The sequence below is a fragment of the Dermacentor silvarum genome, chromosome 3 (genome assembly GCF_013339745.2).
Source record: "Dermacentor silvarum isolate Dsil-2018 chromosome 3, BIME_Dsil_1.4, whole genome shotgun sequence".
Lineage (NCBI taxonomy): Eukaryota > Metazoa > Arthropoda > Arachnida > Ixodida > Ixodidae > Dermacentor > Dermacentor silvarum.
In genome coordinates, this window is record NC_051156.1 from 44,999,840 (window position 1) to 45,014,192 (window position 14,353).

Here is a 14,353-nt window from a genome sequence, read left to right on the forward strand (position 1 = left end):
CGAGTGCGCTCGTGACGCTGGCTCGCGCTTGCTGGCTGGGGCCTCGACGGAGGTGGTGGTGGTGAAAAACTTTTAATGGTGGTACGAAAAAGTACGAGGAGGTATGCTAGGGACGACCCCGAAAAGGCCGCCCCTTACAAACACTAGGTGCTGTCCCTAGTACAGGACCCCAGTGGAGGTAGCCGCCGCCTGGGCGCGCTCAGGTAGGGCCTTTTGGGCCCGTAGGTCTGAGCAGCCAAGCAGGGCAGCCTCCCAGTCCTCCCGGGTAGGGTTGGGTAAGGGGGTGGGAAGGCAGGGTCGGATGGGCAAGCCCACACCACGTGGTAGAGGTCCGAGGACCTCTCTGCACAGTGTGGGCAAGCTCCAGTAAAGGCTGGATCGAAATGTTTGAGAGCCGCCGGGCACAGCATAATGTTCGTAAAGAGGCGGAGCAGGAGACGCTCCTACGCCTTTCTGAGGCCTCTACACGGCGGGGGTAGAGTTCGTGGCCGGATTGATAGTAGGCTATAACTTCTGTAGAGATTGGGTTAGGGGTAGAGTCCTGATCGGTGGTGTGAAAGAAAAAAGGAGCCCGGTGAGAAAGCGCGTGGGCGGCAGCATCCGCAGCCTCATTTCCCTCTAATCCCATGTGAGCGGGTGCCCAAACGACGTATCGAGGGTCGGGGTTCCCGGTTCGGCAGCTAGATTGAAGGACAGGATAGGCCAGGAATGGAACCTGACCCTGTTCGTAGTTCCGACAGGTCCCTCGAGTGTCGGTAATGATGTTTTGACAGCGAGAATCGGATGCAGCTAAAACGATGACGACTTCCTCCGCATATGTTATGTCTCTAGCGCGAAAGCTAAGGACGTCAACTCTTTTGTCTTCGTGAACCACCGCGGCCGTAAACCATCACCCATGCTGTGGGCCGGTGGCGTCCAAGTAGAAAACACCGGGTTCGGAGTCATATTGGCGCCCCAGGGCCTCTACCCGAGCCAGGCGTCTGCCATCATGGTGTGTGCGTGCCATGCTCTGGGGAAGAGGGCGCACGTGCAGGGCATAGCGCCATTCTTGTGGCGTACGTCTGAGAGGTTGGAGGTGTAGTCGGGCAAGGAGGCGGGGACCCGAAAGTGTCTGAGAAAGACTTGCGATTTGGTTGGTAAGATCAGCTCCCTTCAGCTCCGGATACGTATTCACCATCCCCAGGCCCAGAAGGCGCTGGTTAGAGGTGCTGACCGGGAGATCAAAGGCTCGCTTAACTATCTTTCGGAGAATGACCTCAAGGGCGTCCTCCTCATGCTTGCGGAGATGTAGGTATGGAGTGGAATACAGATTCGACTAGTCACAATGCATTGGCCAGCCGCAAGGCATCTTTGCATCTGAGACCCCCGCGCTTGTTGGAAACCTGGCGGACCATGCGGCCCACCTGGTCCCCCACCTTCCGCAGCTTCCCCAGTGTTGTGTCGGACCGGCGGTGTTGGTTGATGAAAAGTCCGAGGACTCTAATCTCAGGTAATCTCAGGTTGTTCAGGGATTCGACCATACCCTATAGAGAGAGAGAGAGAGAAAGAGAGAGCAATTTTTGACGAGTATTTGGGCGAGGGGCGGAGATGCACGAATTCAGACTTTCGTGGGCAGCATTGGAGGCCGCAAGCGTGAGCATATCGGTCCACTATGGTCACTGCTTGCTGCAGGTTGGCCTGCATGCCTCCAAAAGAGCCTTGTGTGGCCCAGATGGGGATGTCGTCCGCGTAGCCCACTGAACACAAGACGTTTTGTAGCCGTCTTGGACCAGCCAGAATGAACTAGAACGTCTACAACTATTCAAAACAGCTACAAGACGTCTTTACATGTACGTCCTGAAGACGTATTCCGAAGGATGGCTTGAAGGCGTCTTGTTAAGATGTTTTAAGTTCTCATCTTGCTAAGACGGCTACAAAACGTTCTGTAAAAACGTCTGGAAGATATCTTTGCGGATCCTTATCCAGATATATGTATAAAATATGCGCTTCAGTTTTTTCCGCTGCTTTATACGGTTGTTAGATATCTAGCACCCATACTGGTCACACAGCCTGTACTTAAAAAACGTGTACATGCACTGCCTTTCCTTTGGTGTAATTTTACCATACTGTAAGTGTACATTTCCATTAGGTGCACTTGTGTCGTTGCACTGTACGTCCAGTCGTAGCGTCTATACGTATTTCACGAAGAAAAAAAACATGAAGCAAACGTAACCAAGTGCTAGATTGAAGGCAGAATACATGCAAGACCTAAGGCTTTTAACCACGTTAATTGGGAAAACAGAAAAAAAATGTCACAGTTTCGCCCTAAGGGCGAAGCAATGAATGCGATAGCAACACAGCAATGTCATACGAAGTAAGGTGAGCGGCTTTGGTAGCAATATGAATTGAAGTAAACATGAGCTGATTAAGTAAGCAGGTGTGCTGGGGCGTAAGTAGACCGACATGAAGAGAGACTCGATGACCACGAGAAGGCGCGTGTGAAACGGTGGTGTTGATGAGAAGCGCTTCCCGTGGGCAGCGCGTGCGAAGGGACGCACCTGTAGCGCTGCACTGCCGATCCGGGCAGCATTGCATGTGTAGCGTGCGTTGGAAAATGTGGCCCGACTATTACTAACTGAATGAACAAGCATGGTGTGAGCGCGCACAAACAAACATGAATAGATCACACTGAATGACTGCAGACAACGACCGTCAAAACTCTGGCAGCAAGCGGATACGCCGCAGCGGCGAAGGTACGTGCGGTCTATCGCTTCAACGGAAACTGAGCGGCGAATGCACGCGGCGCATAAAGGTCAGAGCCGTGTGGAGATAAGAGACGGTGCGAGCGAGCGACGAGCGCGGTTGTTGGCAGAGTGGAAGTGCGCCCCTCCCCCCCCCCCCCCTGCTCCCTCCGGCGCTGGCTTCCCGCTTCCTTGCTTGCGCGTGGGCGATTGAGTGCGTTCGCTCTCCGTGATAGCGCGCGTCCCCGCACGCTTCCGCTCGGGCATACGGTACGCGGCGAAGATTTTATCTATAGGGAACCTCACGGCGACGGCGACGACGACGGCGACGCCGACGGCGGAAATCCGGTTGAAGTGTCCATATAATTGCTATCGCAATAAAACGAAAAATAAATCGAACCGTTGTACGTGCCCAAAATATGAAGCAGACCGTAGGCGGAGACTCCGGATTAATTCTGACCACCTGGGATCTTTAAGATACACATCAATCTAAGTGCACGATCGTTGTTGCGTTTCGATCCTATCGTACCCGCGATCCCGAGCTCAGCAGCGCGATGCTATAGCCACTTAGCTACCGTGGCGGGTAACAGAAAAACGTGTGCCTACGCTGAGCAGCTGTGCAAATTTAGTGTGAGCGTTAGTTTCAGATAGATGAATAGGTGAGTCCGATGATATATTTTTGTGGCAGTAGATCGCTCAAGTTTTTACCTGTGTGGTTTTCTGCAGGCTGTCACAATCAGCGTTTTTCGCATGATGCTAGTTCAACCTCCACGCCAGCGCGTTATTTGACAATTTTTCGCTCCTACCGAAATCTGCACATTGAGCTGCATCACAATTCCGCTGTCAGCTGTTCAATCATGTAGTAAAAAACTATAGTATCGCAAGTTCATCAATTCCTTATAACGCGTTTCACCGTCGTGTACTCCGAAGTAGAAGGTGAACGACTGAATCGTTCATTTCATCGCTCTTTCAAATTAAATACCCATATACGCTCAAAATATATAGCTAAAATTGGCGCTATAAATAATGATGTGTACTTTGGGGGGAGAGCAGCATATCATGGCGTTTCCTCTAGACGTGTTCGTTTTGCCCAATTATTTGCAACCACAGCACGGCGATTTTAGAAGTGCACCACATATTATAGTAAGCGTTCCAGAAATTTTTATATTGCAAAGTTTATTTGCCTCATCTTTGAAATGTTTTGAATGACCCTACTTTGTATATTTTGTGGGGATTGAGGGTTGCGCCGGCATGATCGCGCGCGCTTCGCCTGCTCTGCCATCCCTCGCCATCGTTCCCCGCTGGCCTCCTTCTCCGCCCGCGCCGCCTAACCGGTTCCCGCGGTGGCGCTGCGCACGTGGCGGTTGCAGTGACTCTATAGTCGGATACAACTTTAGAAGACAGCGGCATTTGTCCCTCAAAGGCGGATGGACACGAGCCGGCACCAATAGGCGCGCACTTTAGGTGACGTCATGAGCCGGACGGCCGGTGTCCCCGTCGACGGAGAACATGCCTAACATGGCCGCCCTCGCTTCGAACTGGGCCGAGTCGCGTCAGCTCTGTGCGTCTCCCTTCGTCAGAGTGAATTCGAATTGTTTGTGGTGGTCTGTCATGCCGGACATATTATTGTGAGCTTACGATGCACAATTTGTGCCGCGTGCGTTTGTTCTGAGCCTTGAGCCGGCGAAGAAAGATTGCAGCGAACATCGGTGGCGCTGCCCTGCGCTTCGTGTGGAAACAAGATCCCGCGGCGGCATACCGCTGCAAACAAACATCGTACGTGTTTGTTCCGTGGTGTTTTGTTTTGCTCCTAAGTGAAGTTACGACGAGGAGAGTTCGCCAAAGTCTGGTACCTACTGTGAGCGGCGGGTGTGTTTGTGTACTGTGCCCCTGCGTTTCTCGTCGGACGTGGTGAAGTGATGGAGCAAAACCATTATCAGGATAAATGAGAAGCGTGCGCGGATGAAACCAACCTGCGAGTTTCTAAACAGAAAAGATTTGTGAAAGCAACCTCCAACGCAAAGATTCGTTGCTGCCAGCTCAGCGTGCAAACGACCGATCGTTGGCAGCAGTGTGATAAGATAGCCGAGCGTCTAGCGGCGTCGTTCGAGTGTTGTGTAGCACCGTCGATTGATTGCTTTCCACCAATGCTAACAATCAGTGACTAACACGCGCAGCTTGAGTGAATGCCATTGGATTGTTAACGGTCAGGCGTTTGGAAGCAGTGTTTGTTTCCTTAATGTCAGCCTGAATGCTAATTTAAAATTATGACTGATACACTGGTGCCGTTGCAAGGGAGCTTGGCATGAATTCGCGTCGCTGTGTGGCTTAGAACTCTTCGCTCACTGCACGCGCCAGCTGTAGAAAGCCTGCTGTGACACAATCGCGCATAAGTTGTGCTGTCAGCGCTCGACTTGCTTTCCGACAACACAGCTTTGCGATTTGTCGTGATATGTCGCTACTAAAAAATTCCCATGACAGTGAAGGCAACAGAGCCAATATGTACATTAAAAAGAAGTACGACAAAGTAGGCACAACTGCTTGTGAACTGACTCCTAATAGTTCTACTCGTGTCTGCGTTAAATGTGTGTGCGTGTTTTCTTGTGTGTTTGTGTATATTTGTTATTTTGCCCTTTTTTGTATTTTAGATCTTAGTTTTCGCGTTTGTGTTCATGTGTGTGAATATGTGAGTTCTTCCGTGCGTGTATGTATTTATTCCTATTTTTATCCTTTTATTTTTGCATTTGATCTTGTAAGCATGCTGCAGCCACGACTTTCCTTACAATTCCATTAACTCGTCTCATTCAAAGCACCAAGTCCTGTGAATAGCAGGGCTGGCCTCTTCGATGTCATTAAAGCCATTCTCTCTTGTCTACCTTGCCTCCTCAGTCTGCCACCTTGCTTTGTTTTCTCCTACTATTCTGACCTTGCTTCTTGTGCTGTTGCTGCAACGTGATTAATCAACTTGCACCAAAGAAAGTTCTATCAGCTGTTACAACAGAAACATTGACAGATACAAAATGTTAAAAGCATCACATGGCTTCCACAGTTACTTCGTCTCTTACCCCTGTTAATGTGTTTATGCATCAGTGCATACGGTAGCTTACCAGAAGTGCACATGAAAAGGTGCCATATTGTGAAACAGCACCTTGCTATGTTGTTGCATTCAGTCTTTATAAACAGATGGTTTTGCTGCCCGTCACATGTAGTGGTACACATATATAACATTGTGCAGTGTGGTATCATTTCCTGTCATGACGCTTTCATTATTACAAATGCAGTTTTCTAGTGAATGGAGTCCAGCGAAGCAGTGCTGTGAGAGCTTTTGCAACTTTCACCATTTATTCCCCAATATCACTGTTTGAATCTGTCCGTCACTTTGCCTACGGCTTGTAATGAACAAAGTGACTCACTAAAACACGTTCAACTTTTTCGGTACGTAAATATGACAAAAAAATGCTAGCAAAGTTAATCACATTAATAATTGTGGTTGCATTCGCATTACTTGCTCGAGTCAGATTAATAAATTGAAAATTGGCTATGACAACACTTCAATTTTCAGTGCTGACTGCTAACGGAGCCATAAAGCGTGCTCAGACTAATTTCACTATGGGGTGCGTCAAACTCGACGGTGGCTGCCTGAATGAGCAGTTTGGGCCTCTCTAAGCAAATGATGTTTTATATTTGTTCTCTTAATCGCATTACTTGTGTGAGCCAGATAACAAAATAAACAATGCAACCACATGAATGTGCTTTGGCATTCAAGCTGCTGACAGTGGCAGTGTGGTGTTGTCTGCTGCTATTTCACCACCACTCGCTATGGCATGACTGCGATTTCCAGTGCAGACTTCTAACATAACCATAAAGCGTGCTCTGACTTCTGCTATTTCACTATGGGGCACGTCAAACTCGACGGTGGCTGCCTGAATGAGCATTTTGGGCCTCTCTAAGGTAGTGATGTTTTATATTTGTTCTCTTAATCGCATTACTTGTGTGAGCCAGATAACAAAATAAACAATGCAACCACATGAATGTGCTTTGGCATTCAAGCTGCTGACAGTGGCAGTGTGGTGTTGTCTGCTGCTATTTCACCACCACTTGCTATGACATGACTGTGATTTACAGTGCAGACTGCTAACAGAACCATAAAGCGTGCTCTGACTTCTGCTATTTCACTATGGGGCACGTCAAACTCGACGGTGGCTGCCTGAATGAGCATTTTGGGCCTTTCTAAGCTAATGATGTTTTATATTTGTTCTCTTAATCGCATTACATGTGTGAGCCAGATAACAAAATAAACAATGCAACCACATGAATGTGCTTTGGCATTCAAGCTGCTGACAGTGGCAGTGTGGTGTTGTCTGCTGCTATTTCACCACCACTTGCTATGACATGACTGTGATTTACAGTGCAGACTGCTAACAGAACCATAAAGCGTGCTCTGACTTCTGCTATTTCACTATGGGGCACGTCAAACTCGACGGTGGCTGCCTGAATGAGCATTTTGGGCCTCTCTAAGCTAATGATGTTTTATATTTGTTCTCTTAATCGCATTACTTGTGTGAGCCAGATAACAAAATAAACAATGCAACCACATGAATGTGCTTTGGCATTCAAGCTGCTGACAGTGGCAGTGTGGTGTTGTCTGCTGCTATTTCACCACCACTCGCTATGGCATGACTGCGATTTCCAGTGCAGACTTCTAACATAACCATAAAGCGTGCTCTGACTTCTGCTATTTCACTATGGGGCACGTCAAACTCGACGGTGGCTGCCTGAATGAGCATTTTGGGCCTCTCTAAGCTAATGATGTTTTATATTTGTTCTCTTAATCGCATTACTTGTGTGAGCCAGATAACAAAATAAACAATGCAACCACATGAATGTGCTTTGGCATTCAAGCTGCTGACAGTGTCAGTTTCGTGTTGTCTGCTGCTATTTCACCACCACTCGCTATGGCATGACTGCGATTTCTAGTGCAGACTGCTAACATAACCATAAAGCGTGCTCTGACTACTGCTATTTCACTATGGGGCACGTCAAACTCGACGGTGGCTGCCTGAATGAGCATTTTGGGCCTCTCTAAGCTAATGATGTTTTATATTTGTTCTCTTAATCGCATTACTTGTGTGAGCCAGATAACAAAATAAACAATGCAACCACATGAATGGCTGCCCGAATGAGCATTTTGAGCCCGCCAACGATAATCAGGGTTAACAATAGTGTTTCAATTCAGATATGCCAGCATTTAAATGTGTTTCTATGCCACTTCTTAAATCGAGCACAATGTGTGCAGGACGTTGCTTATCAGAATTGAGCTTCTATTATAAGCAATATGCCATAAATGGAACTGCTTATTTATTTGAGAGGTCACGGAATGGATGGTTGGCTGTTGCGAACCCACCGGCAAAATTTTGGTAGCCCTAATAAGGGCTGTTCTTTTGTTAATAAGAAGCGTTTATGCTTCGTCGAGTGGCTCAATGCCAGACAGCTCGCAGTCGGAGTCGCTTTCTTCAGTGTCATCTTCACCCAGCTGGATGATGATGGGTTGAATGTGCTCACTCCCAGACGTGTCAAGTCTGAACTTTGCCTCCAAGTCCATCACATGCTGAATGCTCTTCCTCCAGTCTTCCTCCGTTACCTGCTTGATTTTCTCCCTCAAGATGACGTCGACCGTGGACAGCTTGAAGTCTCTGTTGTCCTCAGCGATGCCATTTTTGACCTTGGCCCACACAAGCTCAATGGGATTAAATTCGCAGTGGTACGGCGGGAGCCTGAGTACAATGCAACCGGCCTTTACAGCTGTGTTGTCTACGATGTAGCTCAGAAAGCGTGACTTTACAGATGCCACCAGCTCAAGCAGCTGCTTCTTTATCATCCTTTCACCGTAGGTGATGTTCTTGCTTGTGAGCCACTCCTGTATCTTTTCCTTCTTCCAGGCTGTCGTCGGCAATTTCTCTTCTCGCCGGCTATGGTAAGGTGCATTGTCTAAAACAATGACGCTACCAGCTGGCAACTTCTGCAGAACGTCATTGAACCAGCCCTCAAAGCGATTGCCGTCCATTTCCTCGTGGTAGTCGCCTGTCTTTTGGCCTCGGAATATATCCAAGCAGCCGTCGACGAAACCATCCTCGCTGCCGATGTGCGTCACGATCAGGCGCTGACCTTTCCCAGAAGGTTGTTTTAGACCCGTCGTCAGGCCATTTGCTCGAGCGAACAGGCGTCCGCGCTTCTGCACCACGGTGTCTGTCCACACGATCGACCGAGTGTGTCCTGCCGTCACCCATGTCTCGTCCAGGTAGAAGATCTTTCGGCCTTCCGCCTGGTAGCGCTCCACGTCACGGAGGTAGCGATTCCACCAATCGGTGATGTCATCCCGGTCGATAAGCAGCGAGTTGCGGCTTCTCTTTTCGTGCTTGAAGCCGATCTCGGCAAGCAGGCGACGCACAGTACACCGCTTTAGTGATGGTAGTTCCATACGCTCCGAGAACTCGGTAGTTACCTTCTCGACCGTCGGTATCTCGTTGCGGCGAAAGAAATCGTGCACACATGATCTCAGCGCGCACAACGTGAAGCTGTCAAACTTCGCGCTGCGTCTCCTCTTCTCCGCATTGCGTGGGCGCTTTCGCGAGGGCGTCGTCAGTTTGCCACCCGAAAAATGCGAAGCTTTAACTTCCTGCCTCACCCTGAACACAGTCCTTTCGCTTACACCAAGCATGTCGGCGACAAACTTGCTCGTGTCCTCCACGCTGCGTTCAGGCTGCCTGTTACGCCAAAACGTGTAGCAGTGGAAGATCATGTTGCGTGAATCGCTGTTAAGGATGTGGCCGCTCTTGATCTTGCCGAGGCTCCTTGGTGGTGTGGTCATCGAGGCGACACAAGGCTCGTTCGGCAACAAAGGATCGCGTTCCGATGTCACCTCGCTGGGCTCCATGGCGGAAAACTGGCACGGAATGCCGCGCGCGATCGTTCGCGAACTCACGAGATCGCAGGTTCGCAACCGCGAAAAAAAAAAGAAAAAAATATTAATTAAAAATAAGCCCAACACATTAAAAAATAAGGTTGTGCAAACACACAAAAAGTATATATGAATCTTATGCAATTAAGCCAGCGACTGCTACGCCCGGTGCCGTCGATCTTGCTCTGTAGCAGACGACGCACAGCGTTGTAGAAGGCACGGAGTTATTTTTCTCTCGCGATCCGGCAAGTGCGGTAGCATTTCCATCATGAGAGTTTTACCAAACCACTCGTCAAGATACACAAATCTTATTTATACCGACAAATACGTGTTTTAGAAGCAGTCACATTTTTTTGAGTGGGACTATTTCTTTAGTCGCGGAGGAATTGGCTGCTGCGCTTCGGTCAACTGGGCGGGGCCTCCTCCTGTCTTCTAAAGTTGTACCCGACTATAGGCGGTTGGCGGTGGGGGCGGAGCGCTGACGTCACTACGCGGCCGGTTGTCGGCCGCTAGCGGGGAAGCGTAGACTTCTCTCCGGGACCAGCGCACGGTACGTTCATGCTTTCCTCTCGTCCGCCGACACCTTTGTGACTAGGACTGGAGCTCGCGCACGGTGCCTTTGCCCGTGCGGGGAGCGCGTACTTTGTGCTGATCCTTTCCCGACGCTAAGCCGACGAGCGGTGCCATTAGTGCTCGCGCGAGGTCGTACCTCGCCGAGCCGCACTTGCCGAAAGCCTAAGCCGAAGGAGATTGCCCGTGCTCTCGCGAGTTGACCCATTGGTTATCGCCAGAGCAAGTAGCATAGCCGCCGGGACTTTTCCTAGCGGCGTGTCCCAGCTTGAGCCTGTGCTCTCGCCGCGACGTGCTATAGGCGCCTGTTATTGTATTTTCGCCCTGGTGCGGGACCCCTTTGGCTCCCCTCCATGCGGGCGTTTGTGCAGTGCTGGTGCCGACGGTTTCAGTAAACGGTTTCCGTCAACTCAGGGCTTTACTGTGTTTTTGCGTGCGTCGCTCGGTAGCCCCTTGCGGCCTCTGAGCTCGCGCGCGAGCGGTGCTGGAGGCGACGGCTGACGCGGCCCGGTGGCTCGCTAAGCTCGAACCCGCGGTGGTTGGTCTCCTGTGAGACACCAAGAACCCACACTGGCGCCCAACGCGGATTCAAAGGCTCATTAAGCCTTTGTCTGTGCTTAGCCGAGTCAATACGCCTTAGCGAATTGGAATCGCCGCGTTATGTCTGCTAGGCGTAGTGACCTTTGTCCTTTGTTAGTGCTAGCAGACGCCGCGTTGCTCGAGAACGGGGCCAGGGCCCCCCTTGAGCAGCGCACGCCTGCACCCTCGCTTGTAACGACCCCCTGTGGGGACGGCAACACGAGGCGCTACGTACCAGCTCCCTTTGGAGCAGTAGCGTTGTTTGAAAACGGGGCCAGAGCCCTCTCCGAACAGTGCACACGGGCACATTCGTCTGCCACGGCTCCCTTTGGAATGCCAAGCAGTGCGATGTCGCAGCGCTCCCGATCATTGACTCCTTCGGGAGTAAACGGAGCGCAGCGCGGAAACGGGGCCTTAGCCCTCTCCGACTTTTGCCCGTTGGCTGCTTCTCAATTGAACAGCCAAAACCAGTGGTATGCCGCGGCCCCCTGTGGGGAACCTTCAATCACGGCGACCACGAATTCCGCTCATACGTCTCCCTTTGGAGTACACTCGGTGGCGCCCAGTGGCACACCGATCGAGCACGCGCCTGTTTTGTCAACGCTGGCTGCAAGCGGCCTAAGCAATTCCCGTATAGCTGCCTCAAGTGGCAGCTATCAACGACAGCAGGTGCACTCCGCTAGGAGCCCTTTTTGCTCTGGGGACGGCGGCGCGCCGGCCGGTATCCCTGTGGAAACCGCGCCACTGATCGAGCTGGACGTCAGTTCGTCCTTGCTCGATAGCGCCGCTAACGCGCCAACGGCTCCCTTTGGAGCAGGCGCACAGACGCTGTTGCATAACGCCGCCGAAATGATCCAGGCGCTCTCTGGGGCAGTTAAAACGCTGTCGGCTGTTCCGAAATGCGCTCACCCCGCTGTACGGTTGGCAGTCCCGACCTACAGCGGATACGGTGACCTGCTTAGTGCCAGGGACTACTGTTACTCCCTCGCACGCTACCAGAGAGCTCTGGGTTTGAACGATCAGGATGTACTCGGACGCGTCGTCCCTGTTGCACTCACTGACTCGGCGGCTAGGTGGTACAGGCTTTCCGGACACCGTGCAACAACCCTCGAGGAGTTCCGCGCGGCATTACTGCGTGAATTCCTACCCGCTGACTACGAGAGTAGGATGCGGCGAGAGTTTGGGCTACGTACACAGGCTCCTGATGAGTCGCTTCAGGAGTACGTACGGGCGATGAGAAGACCTTTTCTTAGTCGCCGAGCCCAATGCCTCGAACGAGGAACGCGTCGAACGGGTGATCAGGCAGGCACATCCGACCTTTTCGGCGTACCTGCGCGGCGGCCGCTTCCGAAATCTGGAGGAATTAGCCGCCGAGGCAAAGCGCATTCAAGGTGACATTATCGCCGCGCGCGCCTATCGCCCACCGCCGCCCGCCAGCGAGGCCCTTGAGCCGAGCTGCGCGTGGAGAGGGCCTGAGCCCTTTCCCCAACGGCAACAACCCGGCCAAGCTGCCTTTGCGGCTGCAAGCGGGTGTGTTTGGGAGCTGAGCGCGCGCGCTCTCGACCCCTACACGCACGGGAGCTGTGCTGAGCCACCGACCGAAACGCATGCGCAGGGACGCTTTTCGACCCAGCGCATCGCGGAGGGAAACGCTCGTTATCGGCCCATTGGCCAAGCGGCGAGCCGACCTCCGGCAGGGAGCTGAGGCTGCTCCGCCTCGGGAAAGATACCGCGACGGAGTACGCTGTTTTCGCTGCCAACAACGAGGGCACATTGCAAGGGATTGCACCGCGCCCCGGTCTCCTGTGAGGTCGGGAAACGGGATAGCAGGTCGCTCGTGAAGGCACGAGTGACCGAACCTTTGCTTGTTCCCTCGGCGTACCGAGCAGGTTGTGTTGCTGGTGCGCACGCGCCGTTTATTCCGGTGACCATTGCCGGCCGCGAATTTTCGGCGCTGCTGGACACGGGCGCAAGCGCTTCGTTGTTCGGCGAGCAGGTTTTGTCCCACTTGCAAAAGCACGCAGTGCGCTTGCGGGACTGCCGAACGACATTCAATCTTGCGAAAGGCGTGGCCCATTCGGCTGGCGCCGCAAGGCTGACTATCAGGTGGGGCGAGCGAATGAGACGCACGCGTTTCGTTCATCTCCCAGGGCTCAGTGTTCCTGTGATTCTCGGCCGGGACTTTCTCCTTAAAACTGGGATCGTTGTGGACATTGCGAATGGCGGCTATCGGGACGGTCAGTTCACGTTGCTAAAGCCGTTCATCAGCCCGCCGGCGTCCGATTTTGCCTGTGCAGGTGAGGCGTCGGAGTCGTGTCGCGCGCCGAGTTCGGGGGCAAGCCCCCGAGCTTCGCGCTCGCCCGCTCATGGTCCCCTTTGGGATCGAAAGGCACGGCACCAACCGTGTCGCGCGCAGAATTCGGGGGCAAGCCCCTGCGCCATGCGCTTGTCGACTCACAATCCCCAGTGGGATAGAGCGACACGGCACGAAGAGGCACTACATCTAAGTGCCAACGTGGTAGCTGACGCGCTATCTCGTGCCCCATTGTCCACCCAGAGCTTTTCTTCAGGTGCAACAGCCGCTGCCGGTGCCTTAGCGCCAGATAGCGTCGGGGTCGAAACGATCGGAGAGAGAGGCGAGTCCGCAAGCGGGCAAACCTGTTTCTCCGCGCTCCAGGCAAGCAGCGCGCCGGAAAGCGTGCGTGCGGGGGAGCTTCTCGAAAGCGAACCCATGACGCCGATGGCTGCAGTCCTGAGTGGGGACGAGACCAACCTCCCCTTTGGGAGAATTGGAATCGCTTTCAGCAGGCAAGAGCTACCGAAGGCCCTGCAAATTGATCCGTTTTGTCACGGAGTGAGCGACGGTCTCAGGGAGACGGAGCGCCGAGACGCTGCTGGTATTGCGGCGGGCGCAGGGGGGCCGGAAACAGCGTGTGTCGCTGAGTCCCCCGCGGATTTATATTTGCTGGATCATGATGGGCTCCTGCTGAAATACATAGCCACCGATGATGACGCTGTGGACCCGTTTAAGGTGGTTATCCCCAAAAGTCTGAGAAGCGCACTGTTGCGATGTTCTCATGACGAACCCTTGGCCGGTCATTTGAGTGGCTCTAAAGTTTTTGCGAAACTAAGCCAAACTGTGACCTGGCCTGGCATAAAGCGTGACATTTTTCGCTATTGCCGTTCCTGCCATGTCTGTCAAATGGTGAAATCAAGGGGTGGCAAGCCGCCCAGGCTGATGAAACCAATCGACAGTGAGCGTCCGTGGCAAGTGGCCACCTGCGATCTTATGGGGCCTTTCCCCAGGAGTAAGCAGGGGTTCACACACCTGATGGTAGTCGTTGATCATTTTTCTAAATGGGTGGAACTGTTTCCGCTTCGTAAAGTGACAGCGCGAGCGGTGCTGGAAAGGCTACAGGAAGTGTTTTGTCGGTTCGGCTTTCCGAAAAGACTGATTACGGACAACGCGTCCTATTTCACCGCTCGGGTGTTTGGTGCTACGTGCCGTTCCCTGGGAATTAATCAC